General features: G+C 38.3%; 1 protein-coding gene and 1 pseudogene across 7 annotated transcripts in view; one reads left to right on the forward strand and one right to left on the reverse strand.

The window, feature by feature from the left end:
• The window catches only part of Trit1 (tRNA isopentenyltransferase 1), a 50,787-nt gene that overhangs the window by 21,601 nt on the left and 3,079 nt on the right, over positions 1-26,107 (reverse strand). Inside the window, exon 1 of one of the 7 annotated variants that reach the window (XM_078026002.1) lies at positions 21,612-21,767. The exons of the other annotated variants lie outside the window; for them this stretch is intronic. The gene's annotated coding sequence lies outside the window, so the exon portion shown is untranslated. Of the gene's footprint in view, positions 1-21,611; positions 21,768-26,107 lie in introns of those variants that run through there. 7 annotated transcript variants of the gene reach the window in all.
• Positions 4,783-22,108, forward strand: LOC144368154 (plasma protease C1 inhibitor pseudogene; annotated as a pseudogene).

Raw genomic sequence — 26,107 nt, forward strand, 5'->3', positions numbered from 1 at the left:
CTATCTACAAATATACATAATAAAATATACATACACATATAGGGGCTAGAGTTGTAGCTCAGCAGTAGAGTGCTTGCCTAGCATGTGTAAGGCATTGGATTCAATTCTCAGCAACACATATAAATAAGTAAATAAAATAAAGTCTACCAACAACTAAAAAACATTTAAAACATATATATGTACATGTATATACTTTAAAGTCAGAACCCCTAAAACTACTGTACTCTTGTGGAGACATTGTGATCTATCCAAATTACTGCTTCAGGGGGTCAGCGCATACAGTCTAAATACTCAAAGGCAATATCCTGTCTGTAAGCTCTTGATCTGCCAATTCAACTAAAAAGTTCAAGTGTACTTTGTCTAAATGCAAGGTCTCTGATGGAGAACAGATCTGAAAATACTAGTTTGAAAACAGGAATGAATGCTTAGGGATTAAATGTTCTCTCTGTAATCACCGATTCTATGTGGAGCACTGAATGAACAAATAATAAGTTCCACAGAGCCCACAAAGATGTTAAAAGCATTTTTTATCTCACGTTTCCCTTTACTTACATGGGTGTCAAATAAGTATAGTACAGTGTTATGGTTAGGAGGAAGAACCCTGGCGCCAGGCTGCCTCAGATCAATTTCTAGCTCTGCCACTTACTAGTTATTTGTTCCTGGAGTACTCAGTTACTAACATCTTTGAACCTCAATTCCTCATCAGTAAAATGGAGATAATAATATCTATATCATAGGATTGCTGTGAGGATTAAATAAATTAATTCATGTAAAATGCACTTAGTTTTTGCCTGGTACACTGTAAGTACTATGAGAGGGTCATTATATTAACTACCTGTATTACTATCACTCACTCCATTACTACTATCACAATAATACCAGGAGAAAGGGAGATACTTTTAGTGTCATTATTTAACACTATGAAGCCTGTGCACTCTTAGTTACTAAGGTTACTTAACCAACCACGATATAAGCTATCTTCAAGGTAGTAAAACTGTGAAATAGTAAAATGGCACATAGAAAAACAAACAAAAGGTCTGGGGATGTGGCTCAAGTGGTAGCGCGCTCGCCTGGCATGAGTGCGGCCTGGTTCGATCCTCAGCACCACATACAAACAAAAAAGATGTTTTGTCTGCCGAAAACTTAAAAACTAAATATTAAAAAATTCTAAAAAAAAAAGAAAAGCAAACAAAAGGGCTGGGGTTGTGGCTCAGTGGTAGAGCGCTCGTCTGGCTTGTGCGAGGCCCTGGTTCGATCCTCAGCACCACATAAATAAATAAATAAATAAAGGCATTGTGTCCAACTACATCTAAAAAAATAAATATTAAAAAAAAAAAAGAAAGAGGGCTGGGGATGTGGCTCAAGCAGTAGAGCGCTCGCCTGGCATGCGTGCGGCCCGGGTTCGATCCTCAGCACCACATACCAACAAAGATGTTGTGTCCGCCAAGAACTAGAAAATAAATATTAAAAATTCTCTCTCTCTCTCCTCTCTCACTCTCTTTAAAAAAAAAAAAAAAGAAAGACAAAAAAACAACCACTCCTAGAAAAAGTATCAGCTGACTTTTTCTTTCATTCAACCTATGCCTGATAATAGAACTACATTCTTACATGAGAGAACTGCATTCTTACATGTGACGGACTCTTAAATCATAAGGTATTGTTTTCTGCCTATTTGAACAAGAAAGATGTCCTTCTGTCACTATAAAGTGTTGTAGGGTGTATTACACACCAGTGTCTTCCACTGTGCAAATTTAAAAAAAAAAACAAAGGAGGAAAAAGTTAATAATTGTGTTCTTCCTCTCTCTTCTCCCACAGTCCTTGGCTCTGCTGTAGCTCAGACTTCCACATGATCCAATGTTAAAGAGCTTACACAGCAACAACTCGATTTTGCCAACAGAGGATTTCTAATGCTGGTAAGAATGTCACAGTTAAAAGGACTCTCATTTTTCACACTAAGATTAATGTTAAGGAAACATATAGTTACAAATGTTCAATTACCTATCCCTCCAAAATGGTAAACTAACTATAAACATCTCTATAGCACATTCTACCAGAGACCCAAGATAACTAGCTAAACTATCATCTTGTGATCTGCCACCTATTTTTTAAAGGCTCTTAAAATGGTGAGTCTAGCCAGGCATAGTGGAGCATGTCTTTCATCCCAGTGATATAAGAGGCTGAGGCAGGAGGATTACAAGTTCAAGGCCAGCCTAAGCAATTTAGCAAGACACTGTCTCAGCTAGATCTGGTGGCGCGCACCTGGAATCCCACCCTGTAATCAGGAGGCAGAAGGATCGCAAGTTCAAAGCCAGCCTCAACCTAGCAAGGCCCTGAGCAACTCAGCAAGACCCTATCTCTAAATAAAATATTAAAAGGGCAGAGGATGTGCTCAGTGGTTGAGTGCCCCTGGGTTCAATCCCCAATTCCAAAAAAAAAATTTAAAAAAGACCCCATCTCAAAATAAAAAACTAAAAATGCTGAGGATATACCTCAGTGGTAAAGTACCCCTGGGTTAAATCCCAAAAAAACAAAAAAAGACACTGAGTTTAAAAATACACACACATACGAGTAATTCTAACAGAAGGCAATCCCAGAATTAGGCTTTTTTTTGTTACTAATTGAAGTGGCCTGTTACACTGTTTAGAATACATAGAAATGCCAACAAATAACAGGGGAAAAAAAGAGAGTACTAAGGATTTAAAGAAAGAAGAATACAAGCTCTTTTTAAAAAATTTTTGATGAAACTTTATTTTTATTCCTTTATTTATATGTGGTACTGAGAATTGAACCCAGTGCCTCACACATGTAAGCCTTCTACCTCCAAGCCACAACCCCAGCCCTTACTCTTAAAAATTAAAAATTTTTAAACTGTAACTCTATAATAAAAAAAACTTTATTACTAAAGTAAATTGCCATCATTAAGTGATGTTTAACTCTTTGTTTCCTCAACACCAGATTAAAAGGGATAGGACATAAAGATATGCATAATACTGACGAGATATCTGATGATGAAGAATTATTGCTGCCAGGCACAGTGATGAACACCTATAATACCAGCTACTTGGGAGGCCAAGGCAAAGGATCACAAGTTCAAGGCCAGCCTCAGCAATTTGGCCAGACCCCTTCTCAAAGTAAGAAATTAAGAGGGTTAAGGGGTATAACTCAGTGAGAGTGCTTGTCTAACATAAGCAACATAATTAAATTAAAAGGAGCTACATTAAAAGACGTAGCACAGTAACTCCCAGTAAAATAGCATACAGGGGGAAAAAAGGAAAGAAAAAGAATTATTATTAATTTTTAGGTATAATATGGTCCTATGGTTATATATATCCTTAACTTTAAAGAACTCATGCATGATGAGTGTAGAGCTCCCCAGAACTGCAAAATTATTAAAGAATATATAAAGCCAAGCTCAGTGTCCATACCTATGACACCAGCTATCATTCAGGGGCTGAGTCAGGAGAATCGCAATTTCAAGCGAGCCTACATAATTTAGTAAGATCCTGACTCAAAACAAAATTAAAAAGGCTGAGGATACAGCTCAGTGGTAGAGCACTTCTTTAACATGTTTGAAGCCTTGGGTCCAATCCCCAATACCACTTTTAAAAAAATGAGAATGTATAAAAATGAAAATACAGTCATGGGCTGGAGCAGTAGCTCAGTGAGAGACATTGGGTTTGATCCTTAGCACTGCATAAAAATAAATAAATAAAATAAAAGCATGCTGTCCCTCTACAACAAAAAAATAAAATAAAAATACAGTCACATACCACTTAAACTCTGAGAAATGTATTGTCAGGAGATTTCATCTTTGTGGAAACATCAGAGAATATACTTGCACAACTATGATGGCTACAGTGTCACTGGGCAATATAATCTTGTGCCATTACTGTCAAAAACTTAAACATAATTATGTGACTAGGGATGTGCACTGCAAGAATGGGGAGAGGAAAGTAACTAAAACTGAATAAGATTAGCCAAATGTTCCTAATTATTGAAGCTAGGTGATGGCTATGTAGAAGTTCAACCTAATATTTGCTCTATTTTTTTTTTAATGTGTTGGGAAATTTTCACAACAAAAAGTTTCTTTAAAAAGTCTTGACCCAAGGGCTGGGGCTGTAGATCAGTGGTAGAGCACTTGGGTTCGATCCTCAGCACCACATAAAAGTGAATAAATAAAAGATATTATGTCCATCTACAATTTTAAAAAAGTCTTGAGCCAGGTGTGATGGCACATGCCTGTAATCCCAGCAGCTAAGGAGGCTGAGGCAGGAGGATCACGAGTTCAAAGTTAGCCTCAACAACTTAGAAGCCCTAAGCAACTTAGTGAAGTCCTAAGCAAATTAGGGAAACCTTGTCTCAAAAAAAATTAAAAAACAGCTGGGGATGTGGCTCAGTAGTTAAGCACCTTTGGATTTAATCCCCAGTACACCCCCCAGAAAAAATCTTAGATGTATTCATCATGATGTCTATCTGATAAATTCAATGGGGTTGGGGGGTATAGCTCAGTGGTAGAGTGCTTGTCTAAAATGAACAAAGCTTGGTTTAATCTCCAGCACCACAAGATATAAAAAGTGGGTGGGGGAGAAAAATAGAAATAACAAATGTTGACAAGAATGCAGAGAAATCAGAATCCTTGTATATTGATGCTGGGAATTTAAAATGGTGCAGCACTCAGAATGGGGTAGAAGCCTCCTGAGCTTCCAAGCTCTGGGCTAGCTCCCTATGGGCAGGCTCCAATGCTGGCTGGCTCTGCAGGTTGTAGCCGACGTCAATGCCCAGATGGCCTCTAGGCTGATCGTGCTGATCCTCCTGCTGTAGCTGCTGGCTGGAAATAAAGCCACCTCAAATCCAAACACCACTAGAACTTTAGGGATCCAGAGAGCATGCAAGAAGAAAGGAAAAAGTATTTTGAAGGAAGATATCAACACATCATGAAGTCTCCTATCTGGCTAACAACCCATTTGACAACCAATTCAACAACCAAAGTAATAGCTAGTACCACTGATGAATCTACCACTTAGTCTTTCATTCAACCAACTACCCAGCTCCCACAGAACCTACTCGACCCACTACAGGGATTCTGCCCCAGGCCCAGCACACTCACTGATCTGATTTGGACAGTCATTAAGCAGAACCCATACTGAGGGAAGCTTTGATAAACTCTCCCTTAAACTCTACCATGCCTTCTCAGAGACGATAAAGGCTGAAAACAACACAGCCTTTTTCCCATTCAACATCATGAGCCTCCTTTCCCAGGTGCTCCTTGAGGCTGGGGACAGCATCAAGAGAAGCCTGGAGAGTATCCTCTCCTACAAGTAGTTCACCTGGGTCCACCAGGCCCTGAAGGCCTTCATATCCAAAGGTATCACCTCAGCCTCTCAGTACTATAGCCCAGACCAGGCCATAGGAGATACCTCTGTGAACACCTCTCAGGGTCTGTATGGCAGCAGCTGGAGATTCCTCAACAAGGAAAGCAATGCCATCCCCCCTGGGAGACTGAGAACACCAATTACAAGATCAGTCAGCTGCTAGGCGTCCGGCCTACAGACACCAGCCTTGTCCTTCTCAATGCTGCCTACCTGAGAGCTAAGTAGAAGGAAAAACAAATAAACAAAAAAAGACCAAAAAGATAGAAGGAGTCCTTTCACTTAAAAACCTGTGATTAAAGTGCCCAGGAAGAGTAGCAAGAAGTATCCTGTGGTCCATTTCACTGACGTGAAATCAAAGGAGGCTCGTGATGTTGAATGGGTTAGAAAGCAGCTCTCCCACAACCTGAGTTTTGTGATCCTGCTGCCCCAGAAGATGAAACACCACCTCCAAGAAAGAAAACAATCTGGGGCTGGAGATGTGGCTCAAACGGTAGCGCGCTCGCCTGGCATGCGTGCGGCCCAGGTTCGATCCTCAGCACCACATACCAACAAAGATGTTGTGTCCGCCGAGAACTAAAAATAAATATTAAAAAATTCTCTCTCTCTCTCTCTCCTCTCTCACTCTCTCTTTAAAAAAAAAAGAAAGAAAGAAAGAAAGAAAACAATCTCTCAGCCCCACTGTCTTCAAACTCATCATGAAGAAGCAGGAGTTATCTAAGTTCCTCCGACTTTCCTTAAGACCTTCATAAAAGTGAACAGCAGCTAGAACATGCTGTCATCATGAAGAAAACTACAATCCTTTGACTTGACTTATGATCTTGACCAGTGCAAGCTGACAGAGGACTGAGATCTTCAGATGTCTGTGCTGGAGCTGACGAAGACAGGTAGAGGCAGCTATGGTCATCTGTGCCCTACAACTGGCTGATCTTTGAGGTTCAACAGCCCTTCCTCTTCCTGCTGTAGGAATCAGCAACACAAGTTCCCTGTAGTTATGGACTGGTCCATGACCCCAGGGCTTAAGACCTGCAGGGGTCTAAGTTAAGGCAAGTCCTACCACCCAACCCTCAGCTCTCCCTGTTACAGCTCTGCTACTTTCTTCCTGGACTTGCCCCCATCCACTTTCTACCTCAAGTATCCTCTCATCCACCTAAAGGGCTCCCACAGGGTCTAGCAAAGGGACCTGCACCCATCTGACCTGCCCCGGGCTCTGTCATGTTCTCCAACCTCCCCACCCCCCACCTTTTTTTTTTTTTTGCAATTTTCTCTAGTTCAAATTCGTCAGTCTACAAATAAAACCTAGGGGAGCAGGGCATGATGGCACATGTCTATAATCCCAGAGACTCATGATGCTGAGACCACAGGATTGCAATTGAGGCCAGCCTCAGCAACTTAGTGAGGTCCAAAACAACTTACTGAGACCCTGTGTAAAATAAACAATAATAAATAAAAAGGACCAGGCATGTAGCTCAGTAGTTAAGCACCCCTGCATTCAGTCTCTAGTACCAAAACAAAAAACAAAAAACCTAGCAGACCACAAAAAATAAAATAGTGTAGTCACTATGAAAAATATGGCAGTTCCTCAAAACACAAAAAATAAAATTACCATGACACAGAATATGGTAATTCTTTTGGCATAAACCCCAAAGAACTGAAAGCAGGATGTTGAAAAGATATTTATACATCTCTCCCCCGCTGTCCTGCCTTTAATGAGGATTGAACCCAGGACTTGAGCTTGCTAGGGAAGCATTCTACCACAGAGCTACACTACCCAACCCACACATCCATTTTTATAACAGCATATTCACAACAGCCAAAAGGTGGAAGTAATCCAAGTATCATCAACAGATAAATGGACAAAGAAAGTGAGGTATAGGGGCTGGGGATGTGGCTCAAGCGGTAGCGTGCTCGCCTGGCATGCGTGCGGCCCAGGTTCGATCCTCAGCACCACATACCAACAAAGATGTTGTGTCCACCAAGAACTAAAAAATAAATATTAAAAAATTCTCTCTCTCTCTCTCTCCTCTCTCACTCTCTCTTAAAAAAAAAAAAAAGAAAGTGTGGTATATATCCATGTAATGGAATATTATTCAGCCTTAAAAAGGACAGGAAATTATGATGCATGCTACAACACAATTGAACCTCAAAGTCATTATTGCTATGTGAAATAAGCCAGTCACGAAAAGACAGTTAATATGAGGTACCAAAAATATGGTTCCACTTATATGAAGTACATACGGTGGTCAAATTCATGGAGACAGAAAGTGATGGTTAGCTGGGCAAGGTGGTGCAGGCTGTAATCACAGCAGCTTGGGAAACTGAGGTGGTGCAGGCTATAATCCCAGCATCTTGGGAAGCTGAGGCAGGTAGATCGTGAGTTCAAAGCCAGCCTCAGCAATGGCAAGGCACTAAGCAACTCAGTGAGACCTATTTCTAAATAAAATACAAAAAAGGGCTAGGGATGTGGCTCAGTAGTTCAGTGCCCCTGAGTTCAATCCCTGGTACTCTCCCCCACCACGACCAAAAAAAAAAAAAAAGAAAATGATAGTTAGTAGGGACTTGAGGGAGGGAGAAATGGAGATTATTGTTTAACAGATACAGAGTTTCAGTTTGGGAATATGAAAAAATACTGGAGATGGAAGGTAGTAATGGTCATACATAGATGTGAATGTACTTGATGGTTAAAATGGTAAAATTTAGTTTATGTATACATTTTTACCTTTTTTTTTTTTTTATGTGTGTGTGTGTGTGTGTGTGTGTGTGTGATGGGAATTGAACCCTGGGCCTTACACGCGCTAAGCACACACACTGCCACCAAGCTACACTATACCTCCAACCCTATGTATATTTGATCACAATAAAAAAGAGTTGGATGAGGGCTGGGGATATGGCTCAAGTGGTAACGTGCTCACCTGGCATGCGCGGGGTGCTGGGTTCAATCCTCAGCACCACATAAAAATAAAATAAAGATGTTGTGTCCACCAAAAAGTAAAAAAATAAATATTAAAAAATTCTCTCTCTCTCTTTCTCTCTTTAAAAAAAAAAAGAGTTGGATGATAGCTTTTAGGCACAAGGCAAAACCTGTGCATATTAACTATAAAATAAAATTTTCAAAATTCTTGGGGGGTTATAATGCTCTATTTCTTAAAGTGGGTGTTCTTACACAGGTATTTTCTCTTTTTGATAATTATTGCACTATAGTTATAAATTATGCATTTTAATATACATTATTTATCAACAAATCATACTGCATAGTTAAAAATCAAAACACAGAAATATGATACACATTTACATCAAAGATAAATATCTAAACAAAGCTAGAAACCAATTAATTTTGCAAATGTCACATTTGGTTCAGGTTTAGATAATACTCATATTGTAAATATCATACTCATGCTTGGAATTTTATTACCTGCCTAGAATACTGTTCTATGCAGTCAGCCTAGTTTGCAGCTGAATGCCTCATATGTCCCCTTTTATACAACTTCAATCATAGTTTCAGTGTTCTGCCTGTGAAATAGCCAGGTGCTGGGAAAAGCTAAAATGATCTGTACTATTTTTCAAAGGTAGCATGCTACTGTTCCATATCCCCCTCTTCCAGAGGACATCTATGACTGTGTACACAGAAATGATTGTGAATAAACTAGGTGTGGTGGTGCACACCTATAATCCCAGTGACTCAGGAGGCTGAGGCAGAAGGATTGCATGTTCAAAGGAGGCCTTAAAAAAAAAAAAAAAGGCAGCCTTAGCAATTGAGGGAGGCCTAAATAAATAAATAAATAAATAAATAAATAAATAAATAAATAAAAGAAATTACTGTGAATAAATGCTTCACTCTGCACAATATATTTTGATAATACTAAGGGATCTCTGGTTTCTTTCTGAGGCCTGACAGCTGAAATATTCTGAAAAATTAGTGGTTTAACTCACCTAGCCAACTATCTAACACAGTTGACTTATCTCAGCAAACATTTACTAAGAGTCTATGATGTGCAAGGTACTCCTTAGGATGCAAGGCATGAGCCAGGTGCGGTGGTACATGCATGTAATCCCAGCAGCTCGGAAGGCTAAGACAGGAGGATCACAAGTTCGAAGCCAGCCTCAGCAACAGTGAGGTGCTAAGCAACTCAAAGACCCTATTTCTTTTTTTTTTTTTTTAATTTTTTTTTTTTTAGTCATATATGACAGTAGAATGCATTTTGATATATAATACATACATGGAATGTACATACATCAATCATATTGCAAAGACCCTATTCCTAAATAAAATACAAAACAGGGTTAGGGATGTGGCTTGGTGGTTGAGTACCCCTGAGTTCAATTTCCGGTTCCCCCCTAAAAAAGATGTAAGGCATGCAAAAAAGATTTAAAAAGAGCTCTTATCTTCAAGGAATCCAAGCAGGCAAAAGACACAGATAACTGAAATAAAGGGAGGTGATATAAAAGTTTATAAGTGAGAGAGATCAAAGTTTGTATAGTCTTCTCAAAATATCATAACCATTAAACATTTAATGTTCTAGGCATCAAAGAGGGAAATAAACCCTGTGCTGAGAGTTTATTTCAAGACTAAAAAAATTGTGGGAAAAGAGCACAAGACTGAAATAATGTTAACTCTCCAAATCAACAGAGCTCAAGCACCCAGAGGAGCTAATGAAGGCTAGAGAAACCTATAACAGAGACCAGGAAAACCAGCAGAATCTAGGAGTGGTGGCTCTCAACTGGAAGTGATTTTATCTACCAACACACATTTGGTAATGTATGGAAACATTTTTGGTTTGGGTCCCACAATTGTGGGAGTGGGAGTACTACCAGCATCTAATAGGTAAAGGTCAAGGATGCTGCTAAACATCCTACAATGTAACAACCCCCACCTCTTCAACAAAGAATTATGTGGGCCCAAAATGTCAATAGTCCTGAAACTGAGAAGTCCTGTCTAATGAAATTCCACTTGGAGAGACTCCCCATAATCTTTAGGTCTATAGCCAAAGACATCACCTATTTAAAGCTCCAATCCTTTAAGGCTGCCATGCTATAAGGTGGCCCTAATGAGTGCGCTAATCAGCAGTGTCTTGGACTCAGGGCAAAACTAGCAGTGATGCCTCAATAGCAGCTGTCCACAAGCAAGAAAAAAGACTGCCCCTAACTGGGTTCCTTCACTCCAAGTTATTTTCCCCTTTTTTACTTCATTTCCTCCCCATTCCAAATTAGATCCTAAAGTTCTTCAATCATTCTCTTATCTCTACAGATTACACCCCTTGAAAACCACATCCTTGGATTTATGGATCAATATAATCATCTACCTTCTCTGCTTGTTGCCCCCTATCATTCAATGGATATCTCACTCAATGAAATCAGTAATGAACCATGACTGCCAAATGTAACACTTGTCAACCAAGTTCTCAAAAACAAGTAATAGAAAAAAGATAACAACCTGATAACTTTGTCTTCATAAATCAATCTCCTGGGGCTTCAGTGGCACCATTCTCTGGAGGATTTCTTCTTATTTCACTAGACCTTCCTCAGTCTCTTCTACTGAAGCCAACCACTAATCTATTAGTAATATCTGTCTTGGCAACAATACTGAGAAATGGCAGTCTTTATGGCATCCACCTGCCATTTTTTATATAAACTTACTCTACAACCATTTTTGTGCTGATAACTAGGTTGTGGATGTGGATTTCAGGAGTTACCTCTTGTGATACCTAACCTGGATGTTGTCGTAATCAATGAAAACTGTATAGTATGATGAAGAAGTTAACAGTAAGGACTCTGGAGCAGGACTGCCCAGATTTAGGTCCTGGCTCCACCACTTAATAGCTATGTAACCTTTGGCAAGTTACTTAACTTCTCTGTGCCCAAATTGCAACAGTCAAGCTCACAATAGATATACTAGCAAATCGGGAGTTTAAAAGAACAGTCTTCAAGGCTATAAAATTGAGATAATACACCAGGAAGTGGGAGGTTGAGAAGTTAGCTCAACCTTCCAAGATCATACAATCAGCTGAAATACCAATAACAGGATCCCTCATTTATATAGTGAGATAATCTTAACTCTGGCCTCAAAGTATTATTGAGATGATTAAATGTTTAATATATGCAAAGCATATGGAATAAGGCCTTCCCCTAGAGGCAGCCAATAATGTTATCTAGTTAGCTAGCTATCATTATCATCTTCACCACCATGTCATATAATCATTACCTCAAACAGGCACCTGAAACCTAAAGTGAATTTATTATCTTCTCATCCATACTTAGACAAATCACCTAGATAACCAAAAATTTTGAAGCACTCTTAGTATCTCTTTCTTCCCATGTTTTCCATCTATCTCCACTTCTGTCCACACTAGTTCCTAAAACCATGTATTATCTCAAAAGTCCACCACCATCACATTTTCCACTGCCATTACATCAACTAGAGTCTTCAAAATTTCTCAAATAGATTAGTCTATCAGTTTCCTTACTGATCTTCCTACCTTTATGATATAACCTCTCCAACTTATTATATCCAAACTGCAACTTTCTAAAATGAAAATTGGATCCCATCTAGCCCCAAACGCTTTAGCATCACTTGTCTTTTTTTTTTAACTAATTTTTTAGTTGTCAATTGACCTTTATTTTTTACTTATTTATATATGGTGCTAAAAATTAAACCCAGTGCCTCACACATGCTAAGCAAGCGCTCCACTACTGAGCTACAACCCCAGTCCCTAGCATCACTTGTTTTTGAAAGCTGTCCCTAAGATCTCTTCCCATCTTCTCCCTATCTTTGCTATATCCTCTGTTCCTACAACACCCTGAAGTTTCTTTTTTGACAGAACTTTCTGTATATGACTTTATAAAAGTTCTATCTTCCCCACTAGACTACAAATTCTAAGGGAAGAAATTATACATGTACCTCTAGCCCCAGCATCTAGAACATCTAAGAAAAATATTCAATGACTACTCCATGTATGAAGTATAGACTGCTAGGTTTTATCCTTTCACATACTTATTGAAACTCAGATACATTAGGAAATCTACCCAAAGTCACACAGGTAGTTAGTGACAAACTGTGAATCCATGTCTTCTGACCTCACAGTGTTCTTTTCCCACCTTGTTGCTAGTTCCTGTTCCAAATGAATCAGCTTTATGACTTTGGGAAATCACTTTCTATCCTGGAACCTCAAGTTTTTCATATTCAACATTACTTCTAGTTCTAATAGTCCAAGCTTCAGGGGGGGAAAAAGAAAAGTTTGGGCATAGATGGGTGAAAGGGAAAAAAATTCCTTTAAAGGAATTTAGTCAAATTCAATTAAAGAAATGTTGAAGAGTAGGGAAAAGGTTGATCTCCTAGCTAACTTTGCTTTCTTAAAAGAAAAACTTTTTTTAAAAAAACTACAACTTTATTTAGTTAGAAAGAATGAATCAGCTGCAGGAACTTCATGGGCAATTATGCCTTTTAGTTTTGCTCAGCAAAAATTCAACTGCAAACCTGCTGAATAAACTTAACAGATTAAGATGCTCAGAAAGCAGGAGAACTTCTCTACCTGCCCTGCTAAGTTCATGTGTTGAGAGGAATGGTTTGGAATGTATAGTGTAGATCATGGCTTTTAGTCTTCCTCTCAGTGTATCTCTTTAAGAGAAAAGAGGCTAGAATCATGTAAGGTCATACTTTTCAAACTGAGAAGTGCGTAATATACGTGATGCACTCTTCTAGACCACTTTACTAAGTGATGAAAAAAATTTTTGAGTCATTTTTACATCTAAACATAAAGAGATTAAGGCAGAGAATACAACACTGGCACATACTTTTAAGATAAAACATGAGAAACTTTGCAATACCAAGCCTCCGCAGTGGCTGCTTAGAAATCTGCATGCAAAGACTAGAGAAGTATGGCTTTAAGGAAATTCAGAGGTCACCCATTCAATTCAGTCACTTGTCACTTTATACTTGAGAAGGCTGTGGTTCAGAGAGTGCCCTAGCCATATATCATTGGCCAGTAGTAAAGAACACACTCAATCCTGGATGCTCTGCCTATACCCCAAATTGTTTCTGCTGCCTCTTCCCAGAAGAATTTTTACCCCTCTTTGAGGCTGGTCTGTTTCTTTGCTTAAAGTAATGAATTCATACTAAAGTGAAACAAATTTTCAGAAATCAAAGAGAAAACAAGCTGAACCCTTTCCAGGTTCTCAAGAGCAATTATGAGAGAAGGTGAAAAATATATTCACAGACAATGCCACCATGACTGATACAGATACAGAAACAAAGGACTCAGTTTGAGAAAATAAAGCTCATAATAAAGTTGCCATTCTGTGGCCATCTTTAGGGCCTTAAAATGGGCCTATTTTTGATAATTTTGGTGATATGTTACCTTAAGATACCTATGATAAAATATGTTATCTGATGTGCTTCATTATTTGCATGTGTATATCTAAGTTGAGAATGCAGTCTGGTATAAAGGTACCACACTGTCTGGTTTCAAATTTTGGACCTACTACCCAGCTAAATAAATATCCAGATTAAATATCTAGTTTGCTTTGCCTCAAGTTTCCTTATCTGTAAAATGGGGATAATAAGAGCATCTACACTGCTTATTAGTTATTATGAGAATCAGAGTTAATACATGTAAAATGTTTAGAGCAGTGCCAAGCAGATAAGCTTAATCCTTGACTCCTGGAAGTGAGACCTCTGGCTAAGTCGGGTTTAAAGAAAAGAACCATAAAATACAAAACTGGGTATGGTGGCAGTTACTTGCGACACTGTGCCAGAAGGATTGCAAGTTCAAAGCCAGTTGGTTCAACTTAATGAGTCCCTTTTTCAAAATTAAAAATAAAAAGGGGGGCTGGGGATGTGGCTCAAGTAGTAGCGCACTCGCCTGGCATGCGTGCGGCCCGGGTTCGATCCTCAGCACCACATACAAACAAAAATGTTGTGTCTACCGAAAACTAAAAAATAAATGTTAAAAAAATTCTCTCTCTCCCTCTCTCTTTGCAAAAATAAAAATAAAAATAAAAAGGACTGGGAATGGAGCTCCAGCGGTAGAGTGCCCCTGGCTTCAATCACTAGTACTGGGGAAAAAAAAAAAAAAAACAGCTGAAAGACCCACAGTTCCTGATTTAATCTCATGAGTTTCTCCACCCTAACATATCCAAAGAGGAAACAAATCCCCTCCCCAAAAGTCAGTGATTTGTTCAAGTTTATTTATATAAATATACACACACACACACACACACACACACACACACACACACACACACACACAGTGAGTTATATAACTCACACATATATAGAGAGTTAGTAGCAAAGTTGAGACTTAAACCCTGTTCTCCCAGTAAATAAAAGTGTCTACCAGCCAGGCACGATGGTGTACACCTGTAATCCCAGTGGCTCAGGAGGCTAAAACTAGAGGATTGCAAATTCAAAGCCACCTCAGCAACAGCGAAGTGCTAAGTAACTCAGTGAGACCCTGTCTCTAAATAAAATACAAAATAGGGCTGGGGATGGGGCTCAGTGGTTGAGTGCCCTTGAGTTTTTTTGGTCCAGGTACCAAAAAAAATAAAGTGTCTACTAGGCTGAATGAAGACCTTAAAGACTAAATTTGGAGAGATACTGACATCTGAAGATAGACATTAATTAGCATTTAATGTTAATCAATAGATATTTAATGACTGCTGTAAGCCTATGTATCAGTATTTTTAATACTCTCTGGGTAATTCTAATGGGCAGCAAGGGTTCAGAACCACTGTTAGAAATACTGTGCTAGGCAGTGAGATGTAAATGAGACAACAGAAAAAAAGGGGTGGGGGTGTGCATGGAAGTGAGCACATGCAAGACAAAGAAACTGAGTAGCTAACAAAAGGAATACAGACCTAAACCTGGACAATGCAGGACCTCAAACTTATCTCCAAGTATGTGCAGGGCACTCCAAGAAAGAGCAACAGGCACAGAAGTCAAGGAAGACCTAAGTGTATGTTCACTATCACTAGAGAAATCATGACTTCATTATTCAATCTGTAAATTCCAAAAGCTCAAAGGATTATAGATTTCAGACATGATTCTTTATAAAAGAATGGTAAACTGGGCACTGTGACACACACCTATAATCCCAGCTACTCCAGAGAGTGAGGCAAGTGGATGACAAGTTCAAGGCTAGCCTGGACAATTTAATGAAATCCTGTCTCAAAATAAAAAGGACTAGGAATATAGCTCAGCAGTAGAGTGCCCTGGGTTCAATCCCCAGTATCATAAAAATCAATCAATCAACACTAAAACTAAAAAAGCATGCAAGGATATATAAATTTAAGCCAGGCACAGTGGTGGATGCCTATAATCTCAGCAGTTTGAGAGGTTGTGGCAGGATCACAAGTTCAAAGCCAGTAATTTAGAAAGACCCTTAGCAACTTAGTGAGACCCTGTCTCAAAATAAAAATTTAAAAAGGAATGATGATGTGGCTCAAGGGTAAAACTTTCCAGGGTTCAATCCCTAGGACAGAAAAAGAGAGAGAGAGAGAGAGAGAGAGAGAGAGAGAGAGAGAGAGAGAGAGAGAAAACTAATTGTTTACCAGAATGAAAAAGATGGGTAACATACAAAATTTTAAGAGTGAAGGGAACAAACTTTCTTGAAAGCAGTATGTCAATATGTATCAAAATGTAAAGACAAACAACCCAATTTAAAAACAGAGCAAAGGACCTGAATAGATATTTTTCCAAAGACACAATGGCCAACAAACACACCATCATTCATCATCATGGAAATAAAAATCAAAACCACAATTAGATACCACCTTCATACCCACTAGGCTGGCTATAATTTAAAAAAAAAAAAGTATTGGAGAAGATGTGGAGATACTGGTACCCTAATACACTACTGGTGGGAATGTAAAATGGGGTAGCCACTGTGGAAAACAGGCAGTTCCTCGAAATTAAACACAGAATTACATGATCCAGCAATTCCATTCCTAGGTAGATATCCAAAATAATTAAAGGAAATAAAACTGAAAATAAGTAATCAAACAAATTCAGACTTATGTATGCTCACAGCAGCCCTTTTTTGCTTGTTTTTTTTTTTTTGTGCTGGGGATTGAAACCAGGGCCTTGCATACTTGAGACAAGTACTCTGCCAGTGAGCTACATCCCTATCCCAGCAGCTTAAAACATTTACAACAGCTTAAAAGTGTTAATGTCCATCAAGAGATAATCCAATTGTGGTCTACACATATATTATTCAACCATAAAAAGGAATAAAGTATTGACTATATACCACAACTAAGTAAGTGAAAGAAGTCAGATACAAAAGGTTACATATTGTATGATCCTATTAATATATAAACTCAGATTAGATTATAGAGAAAAAAGCAGATTGGTGGTTGCTGGGAATTGAGGGAAAACTGAAATGAGAATAACTGCTTAATGGGTATGGAATTTTCTTTTCAGGATGAGGAAAATGTTTTGCAACCTGACACAAGTATTGACTATAAAATGTTGTGATTATGCCACTGCATTGTTCATTTTAAAGGGATCGATGTTATATGGAATTTAACCTCAATAAGCAAAATAACAAAATAAATATATCCTCTGGGGCTGGGATATGGCTCAGAGATAAGAAAGCTTTCCTGGCATACATGAAGCACTGGGTTCAATCCCCAACATTTACCAAAATAAGAAACACACACACACACACACACACACACACACACACACACCATAGAACTGTATAAAACTGGTTGTGGTGGTGCTCACCTGCAATCTCAGCTACTTGGAAGGATGAGGCAGGAGGATCATAAATTTGAGGCCAATCTGGACAATATAGTGAGACCTGACTCAAAACAAAATTTACAAGGACTAGGACTATAGCTTAGTGGTATAGCACTACTGGATTCAAATCCCAATGTTGGGGGGCGGGGGGCTTACACAACAAAGAGTACACTTTCCTTGAATGCAAATTTCAAAATATTAGGAATGTCTGGGGAACCAAGGATAGACTACAGTCTGCAACAAATGAATCTAACTGTATTAAAAATGTCAGACATAACTTCACTGATGGGGGTGAGGGGGCAAAAAAAAAAAAAGGAGCTGACCTAAGTAACTTTGTAAAACAATGTTATTACTTGATACTATAAGGCTAAAAAAATATGTACACACTGTACTCTAGTTGGTGAATCCCTTTCTCACAGAAGTAACCACTGAAACTACTTTTCAGGTTACATAAATAAGTAAATATATAAAACAAAAGCCAGATTCTTATTCTCAAAGAAAGAAATTACAAATAAGCAGAGAAGCCTAGAATGAACCCTGTTGTTTTGGATTAGTGTGAGAGATACTGATATAAATTAATGCTTACTTTTATATACAGATAGATACAGAAATATAAATATATATAAGTATGTATACATGGATTAGTGTACACACATATATTTCTTAATTCTTCCAACTGAAGGACAAGAAATATCTTATAGTGCCAGAGAGCAAGCAAGATGGAACAATTTCAGAAGAGAGAGAGAGAGAGAGCCCAAACTAATAAAAATAACAGGCTGGGGGTAGGAGTGTAGTTGCTAGTGGAGTGCTTGCCTAGCATGCCAAGGGCCTGGGTCTGATTCTCAGCACCACCAAATAATTTATCATCTATGTATTTTACATATAGCAACCACATGCATATATAAACAAAGTACCAGATTATAAATCAAATAATAAATAAATATCCATAATGATATGTTAAGTAAATGGTATAAATAGAGGAGAAAGGACAAGTCTTTTTTGGGGGAGGGGGGATTGAACCCAGAGGCACTTTACAACTGAGCCATACCTGCACCCCTTTTTATTTTGAGACTGAATCTTGCTAAATTGCTGAGGCTGGCCTCAAACTTGCAATCCTCCTGCCTCAGCCTCTAGAGTATTATTATTTATGCATTACAGGCATAAACCACTCTACCCAACAAGACAAGTCTTCTTTAAAGAATTTCAATTACTAATGAGAAGGAATAAGGAAAATTACTATAGCAATTGGGACAGGAAAGATTTGCTGATGAATGCTAAAATCAGTGTGAGCAACTTAAGGAGAAATGGGATATTTGCATAACCTCTAAATACCTCCCCTGAAATACATATTAATTACTATGGTGTTTTTAATGTGTCCACAAATTCTTTATATTCCTCCCTTCAGGAAGTCAGGCTTAATTCTCCCATTCAGTGTAGAACAAACTTGGCAACTCATTTCTAGTAAATGAATACTATCATATTATGAAAATGGAAAGGCAAAATTGCATGCAAAAGGAAAAACAAAACAAAACAAAACATGAGTTTACAGTGGAGAAACCTGGAAGCCACACACAACCTTAACTAAATGATCAAGGTTAGCATCACCAGTAATGATACCATGCAGTGAGATATGTTGCAATGACAAAGGTACTTCATTTCTTTGTTTTCCCCAAATCTTTAATGCCTATTTAATCTTGAGAAACAAAACCCCAAATTAAAGGACATTCTAAAAAAGAGCTGGCCATTACCTTTCAAGGAAAGTCAGGCAGGTCTGCAATTCAATCACACCTGCAATTCCAGCTACTCAGGAGGCTGAGGCAGGAAGATTACAAGTTTAAGACCAGCCTGGACAAGTTAGTGAGAACCTGCCTCAAAAAATAAAAAGGGGCTGGGCTTGATGGTGCACACCTGTAAACCCAGCACTCGGGAGGTTGAAGCAGGAGGATCCCAAGTTCAAAGCCAGCCTCAGCAAAAGCAAGGCACTAAGCAACTCAGTGAGACCCTTTCTCTAAATAAAATACAAAATAGGGCTGGGGATGTGGCTTAGTGGTCAAGTGCCCTTGAGTTCAATCCCCAGTACTAGGGGGAAAAAAGTATCAAGGACATGAAAGACAAGAAAAGACTAAAATACTGCCCAAGATTGGAGATAAGGACACATGATGACTAGATGCAATATGGGATCCCAAGTTTGATCCATAACAGAAAAGGGACATTGGTGGAAAACTGGTAAAATCCAAGTCTACAGTTTAGTTAACAATATCATATCTATGTCAATTTCCTAGTTTTTATAAACATACCATGATAATGTAAGATGTTAATGTTAGGACAAGCTAGATAAAGAGTATAGAAGAACTTTGTGTACCATCTTTAAAACTCTTGTGTAAATCTACAGTTATTTCAAAATTTTAAAACTAGTAATAATGTAGAACGTTGTTTCTCAACCTCAGTATACTATTGCTATTTTGAGACAGATAATTCTTTGTTGTGGGGGGCTGTCTTATGCCCAGCAGGATGTTTAGCAATGTCTTTTGCCTTTACCCACTGGAGGCCAGGAATCCACCTGGTCTCAGTTATTACAATCAAAAATGTTTCCAGCAATTGCCAAATGTTCCTTGGAAGGCAAAACTGCTCCAGATTGAGACCTCTAATATAGAGTTATATACATTAACAAAAAATCCATAACATTATTAAAAAAAAAAAAAAACGCAGTGTGTAAACTAGGAGTGGTGGTGGCATGCTTGTAATCCTAGCAACTCAGGAGGCTGAAGCAGAAGGATCAGAAGTTCAAGGCCAGCCTCAGCAACTTAGCTAAGACCCTGTCTCAAAATAAAAAATAAAAAGGTCTTGTAATATGACTCAGCAGTTAAGTGCCCCTGGGTTCCATCCCAGTACAAAATAAATAAATAAATAAAATACTTTTTTAAAAGGAGGCTAGTAAAGGGCCCCTGGGGTCAATCCTAGCATGGGAGGGGGAGTAGATAGTTACCCCTGGATGCAGAGACTATATTTTCTTTGTACTTTTCTCATTTGGAAATTTTTTTCAATAAGCATGTCTCATTTTTTTTCCAAACACAAAAAAGGCTTTGTTCTTATCTTTTGTTTTCCCCCAAATGCTTCCAATTCAATAACTATTGGTTTGTTTTGAAAATGTCAAAATGGTTACCTCTTCTCTCCAGCCACAGCCTAACTCCAGTCCCTCTGATCTACGCTAATGTAACAGAATGCTAAACTGTTTTTCTTTCTTTAACCCATCTCTACCCAGCCACTGGAGTTACTCTGTAAAATAGATGTACAACTGCTTCCCTGTTTAAAACCCCAGACTTCATGGCATAGCTTTTAGGGACCTCAACAATCTGTGATCAGGACCTGTATTTTTAGTTTCATCTCCTATGACTATCTCTCAAGTATTCCGAATAGTTGTTGGCCATTCCTTGAAAACATATAAAAGAACCCTTCCTCCACTTTGTTGCTGTTATTTTTGTCAGGAATATTCTTCCTTCTTCTGTGCCTGATAAAATGTACAAAGTGCTATGAAGAAAAAGAATGGGGTGGGAGACAAATGTGTAAACAAACAGGAGGAGCTGAAGGGACAATATAGAACAGCATAAGGTAAGAATTCAAGAAAGTAATTTTTGGTAGGATAAAATAATAATAGTGCCTATCTCAAAAGGTTGTGGTAAGGATATTAAAACATGTAACATACGTAACATATATCAAACTTTCAGAACAGTGCCCAATATATATATGTTATTTTTTTCATCCTTTTTCTTTTCTTTCTTTTTGTGGAATAGCGATTGAACCCAGGGGGGTGCTTTACCACTGAGATACATGTCCTTTTTTTTTTTTTTTTAATTTTTAGTTTGAGACAAGGTCTCGCTAAGTTGCTGAGATCTCAGAAAATTGCTAAGGCTGGCTTCAAACTTTCAATCTTCCTGCCTTAGTTTCCTGAAAGGCCAGGATTACAGACATACGCCACACACCCACCTTCAGTATTATTATTTTCATCATTCATTGTGCAGTAGTGGAGGCTTCCCCTCTAGCTGCCACAATTAGACGGAGCAGTAAGGCACCTACTCAGAAGCAGGGCCCTAAAGGTAAGAATAGTGGCAAACAGAATCCTGTTCTGAGTTAAATCTATCTCAAGAATTGAACAGATGACATGAGAACCCAATTCATTTACATCACATTAGAGCACATACATGAATTCTATATACATCCCAAGTAACTTTAACCTTTCAAATATATATTTCTTTTGGAAGGGAAGTTGCTTCAACACCCCACCCCAGGCACTGCAGCATTAGGGCAGCACCTCATCAAAGGAATCTGAATTTGCAAGCCTTGTTTGTGCTCTCCTGTGGTTTCCCATTTGGCCAGTAGTCACTTCCCTTTCCTTATATAACATGGAAAGTTTGACTTCAGAGTTCTCCCATTAGCTGTTAAAAAAAGTGATCATATATGTACAGCCTACCCAGTTTAACACTGTAGTCAAGAAAACTAAATTTACTTACAATGGAGGTGAACCAAGGAACCTAGAAAATCATCATTCATATATTGGATAAGAGACAAAAGCCTTCAGATTTCCCTCTCAGTCTCTTGTCAGTCTCAGTCCTTTTTAAAACACTGCTCTGCCAATTGTGGCAAAAGCCTCTGGATAGGCCCCATCTCTCCTGGCCAACAGGTCTCTGCACCTTTTATTTCATGTCCTATTAAACTACTATGATCCACCATCCCATCTCCCCTTTCACATCCCTCCCCCATGCATCCCAAATCGTCCTTGAGTACTATCAGACGGACAGTCCTTTAGTACAAAACACTATTCCTAAACTATGTCCCAAAGCAGACAAAAAAGAACACAGAGTTCCACATCTGTTAGATGACACATACCCTGCTTACTAGTCAGACTGCCAAAAATCATTTGCTTCTCCTCTTGTAAGTTTAGGCAAACACAAAGGGAACTGTGCTCCTATGTCTGACTACTGCTTCTCCACAGGGCTTGAAGAATTAAAGCATCAGAAATACTTCCTCTCTATAAACCCACACGGAACACTTTGTTTATTTTCTCTCAGCATATAGTCGGTAGTCTGTATTTCCAGGCAGTCACTGTACATGTTTGGCAAGTGCCTTCAAGTTTCTCAGTACAATGTTTCATCCAGTCACTGAAGGCAAAGCATTGTACCTTGAATTTACATGCCAAGGAGATGACTCAGACTGAAAAGAAGACCTTCAGTATCATCTTTCTGCAATATATCAGACTCTACAAATGAGTTAGAAGACCCAGATCCAATTCCCAGGTGTGCGAGTCTTTTACAGTATGATCTCTAGTCAGCTCTTTAATCTTTCTGTACCTCAGTTTTTCCATCCTGGAAAACAGGGATTATATTACCAGTCTCTACTTGAATTCAAACTCTCACTACTGAATGAGAATAGTCATGTTCCTATAATTTGCAAAACAACCAGGGTTTGAAAAAAACAGAAAATTAAGCACAAAGGTGTCTCACTTGTCAGTTTGGCTGTGGAGAAATCCACAGTAGAACCCAACAGGAGTTCCTAATCGTGTAATTCCTCAGAAAGCAATTCTGACACTCCATTCCACAAATTACATGCAGAATAGTAAGAAGCCAGAGGCAAGGCAGGACCTTCAGAAGCTAGGTAGCTATAGATACAAGTCACTGTATTTCTGGCTCCAAGACAAAATTACTGCTCTAGACCCTTAACCACTGTATTATGGTTTTACCTCATAAAGCTACTTCAATACCTAAAGCACCTACTTATTCAGTGTTTACAAAAGCAAGTACTTTTCACTGCATTCATAGAATATTTGTCCTCTTGTGACTGGTGTATTTCATGTAGAATATTTTCATGGTATATCCACATTGTACCATTAATCCAATTTCCGTAATTTTCAAAGTTCAATAAAATTTTCTGAAGTTTTTCCCTCCAGACCACCTTTCCTGGTGGAGTCCTATGCACATGCACACTGTCCACTTTCCTCTTGCCTTTTGCTTAATGTGAAAAGTAGATCTTTCTGTGTTTTGATTTTAGTTTTGCTCAGGTTTTTTGTGTATGTGTTTGTTCATTTGTTTATCTGTTTTTGTGGTGCTGCAGATTGAGTTCAACTAAGCTCCTGAGGTTGGCCTTGAATTTGTGATCCTCCTGCCTCAGCCTCCCACATTGCTAGAATTACAGGCCTGTGGCACCATGCCCCATTAGACCTTTTTAACTGTTGCGTTAATCTTAATTAGGCAGATTATTGTTTGATTTTCTGTAGCATCTCCTATGTAAAAATGATTTCACTTCTAATTTTTTAAATCCCTGATCTTGATGCTGGGAATGTAGCTCAGTGATAGAGCAGTTGACTACCATGCCTGAGACCCAGGGGTCAATCCCCAGAGCAGAAAAAATAAAAAATAAATTCCCATTCTTGGCTTTGTAAGTGGATAATTATAATAGTCTTCTTTTCCTCCCCTTGAGTTTTTCTAAATTGTTTTTGAGAGCCAAAATTTAAACTATTGCCTACTATAATTCTAAATGTATATAGAAGAAATATTTAGGGCAATCATCTTATAAACAAGGGTAGCTAAGAACCACATATGGAAGTAAAGTTTCCACACTTCACTCAAACTAGTAAAAAAACATGATACCAAACTATGACAGTTATACTACCTAGAGGGGTCATTAAAAGGCTTTATAAAGAGCCAGGTGCAGTGGCAAATCCCTGTAATCCCATTGTTTCAGGAAGCTGAGACAGGAGTTCAAAGCCAGCCTCAGCAGAAGCAAGGCACTAAGCAACTCAGTGAGACGCTGTCTCTAAATAAAATACAAAATAAGGCTAGGGATGTGGTTCAGTGGTCGAGTGCCCCTGAGTTCAATCCCTAGTAACCTACCCTCAAAATCAAGAGGAATTAATATAAACTATAAAAATATGTTTAATTTTCAGGGATGTAAAAAATACAGAAATAAAGAGAACAGAAAAATGAATAAAATGGCAGACCTAAGCCCAAACACAGAATAATTACATTACTATGAATGTTCTTAATATACAATTAAAAGACAATAATGGGTAGAACATGACCTAACCATTATCATCTACAAGAAACTCACTTGAAACATTATGCTTAAGCACACTGAAAATAAAATGGGAAAATAATATTTTCTTAAATGTATGCACCACATTTTATTTATACATCTTTGGTAGAAGCATGAATTGCCTCCATCTTTTGGCTACTGTGAATAATGCTGCCATGAACATGAATGTACAAATAAATATCTGTTCTGGACATACATATGCCAAGCACTCTCCCTGGAAAGAAAATGAGCTGTAGGGGGTTGCCTTGGAATGACCCTACAGTCAAGGTAGGACAAAGGGATGAAGGTATGAGATGCAAGACAATTGAAAATTTAGGGCAGCGTTTTACAATTTTTTTGTTTTTCCTCACTGAGACACTTCTGAATATAAAAGTCTGGGCAGCATGTTGAAAGGGATACTAAAATGTAAATATTAGCCAGTCATTGCAGCACACGCCTATAATCCCAGCTACCTGGGATGCTAAGGTAGGAGGATGGTAAATTTAAGGCTAGCCTTAGCAACTCAGCCAAACTCTGTCTCAAAATAAAAAATAAAAAGGACTGGAGATGTGGCTCAATGGTAAAGCACTTGCCTATCATGGGCAAGGCCTTGGAAAAAAGAAGAAGAAGTAAAAAAAAAAAAAAAAAAAGAATGTCATTTTTCAGGCTGGGTTATATAGCTCTGTGATAGAGCACTTGCCTAGCATTAGTTGTATATCATCAAGAAAAAGTTGCTAGAGGCCTTGCTCACTGAACAGTAGTCCATGTAATTTAGACACTTTATGTCTCACATGGCTTGCCCTTTAAACACACACACACACACACACACACACACACACACACACACAGAATGGCATTTTGTTCACATTTGCCAAATATATTCCATATGAACCTGAAGTCACTGAAAAGCAGCATATAATTTCATTGGCTAAAAAACAAGCAGGGCAGCACTACTCTAACAGGGGCAGGATGGTGAGCAAAGACAGAAATGAAGAATTGTGCATACCCACAAAGAATGGCACATGGATAATTTATTTCATTATTTCAACTTAAAAGTAAAAATAAAAGCAAAAATTTTTAATAGGGATCAAGAGAAAATATTATGAATATCCAAGGTATAATCAAAATTAAACACAATCTATAAACAGTTCAGAAAGTTCAATAGTCTTCATTGTTTTTCATATATTAATTAATCCTCATAGCATCCGAAGGATGAAAGAAATTTAACTCTCATATTCCAGTTACAACCACAGAAAGAACTTGAATGTATTAAAATTATAAAATGTACCCTTTTAATAAAATATTTCACCAAATATTAAAGATCTACCATATCATCAGCACTACGTGAGGCATAAAGTATTCCACCAACCAGCCTATTCTACTGTGAGCAAGGCCTCTGCAACTTTACCCTTAGGCACACAGCTTTGAGTAAAGAAACATTCTGAGTATGCAATAGCTATTACAGAGTTATACGCAACCCTCATTACCAGAACCCAATAAATTACTTAAAAATAGATGTAAAGCTGGCCACAATAGCACATGCCTATAGTCCTAACTACTCAGGAGTCTGAGGCATGAGGATCACAAGCTTGAGGTCAGTCTCAACAACTTAGCAAGATCCTGTCTCAAAATAAAAAACAAAAGGGGTTAGGGACATATATAGATAGAGATATATAAATACATAGATATCTCAATGGTAGCATGCCCCTGGGTTCAATTCCTAGTACTGCAAAAATAAATAAATAAAATACAAAGGGCTAGGGATACTACTCAAAGGTAGAAAGTCCCTTGGTTCAATCCCCAGTACCAAAATAAAATAAAATAGATGTAAAATTAAGCTGATTTGTTAAGAACACTTTTCCCCCTTTTTGGTACCAGGGATTGAACCACTTGACTACTGAACCACAGCCCTAGTCCTTTTCATTTTTCTGTTTTGAGC

Source organism: Ictidomys tridecemlineatus, chromosome 11 (assembly GCF_052094955.1).
Source record: "Ictidomys tridecemlineatus isolate mIctTri1 chromosome 11, mIctTri1.hap1, whole genome shotgun sequence".
NCBI classification, from domain to species: domain Eukaryota; kingdom Metazoa; phylum Chordata; class Mammalia; order Rodentia; family Sciuridae; genus Ictidomys; species Ictidomys tridecemlineatus.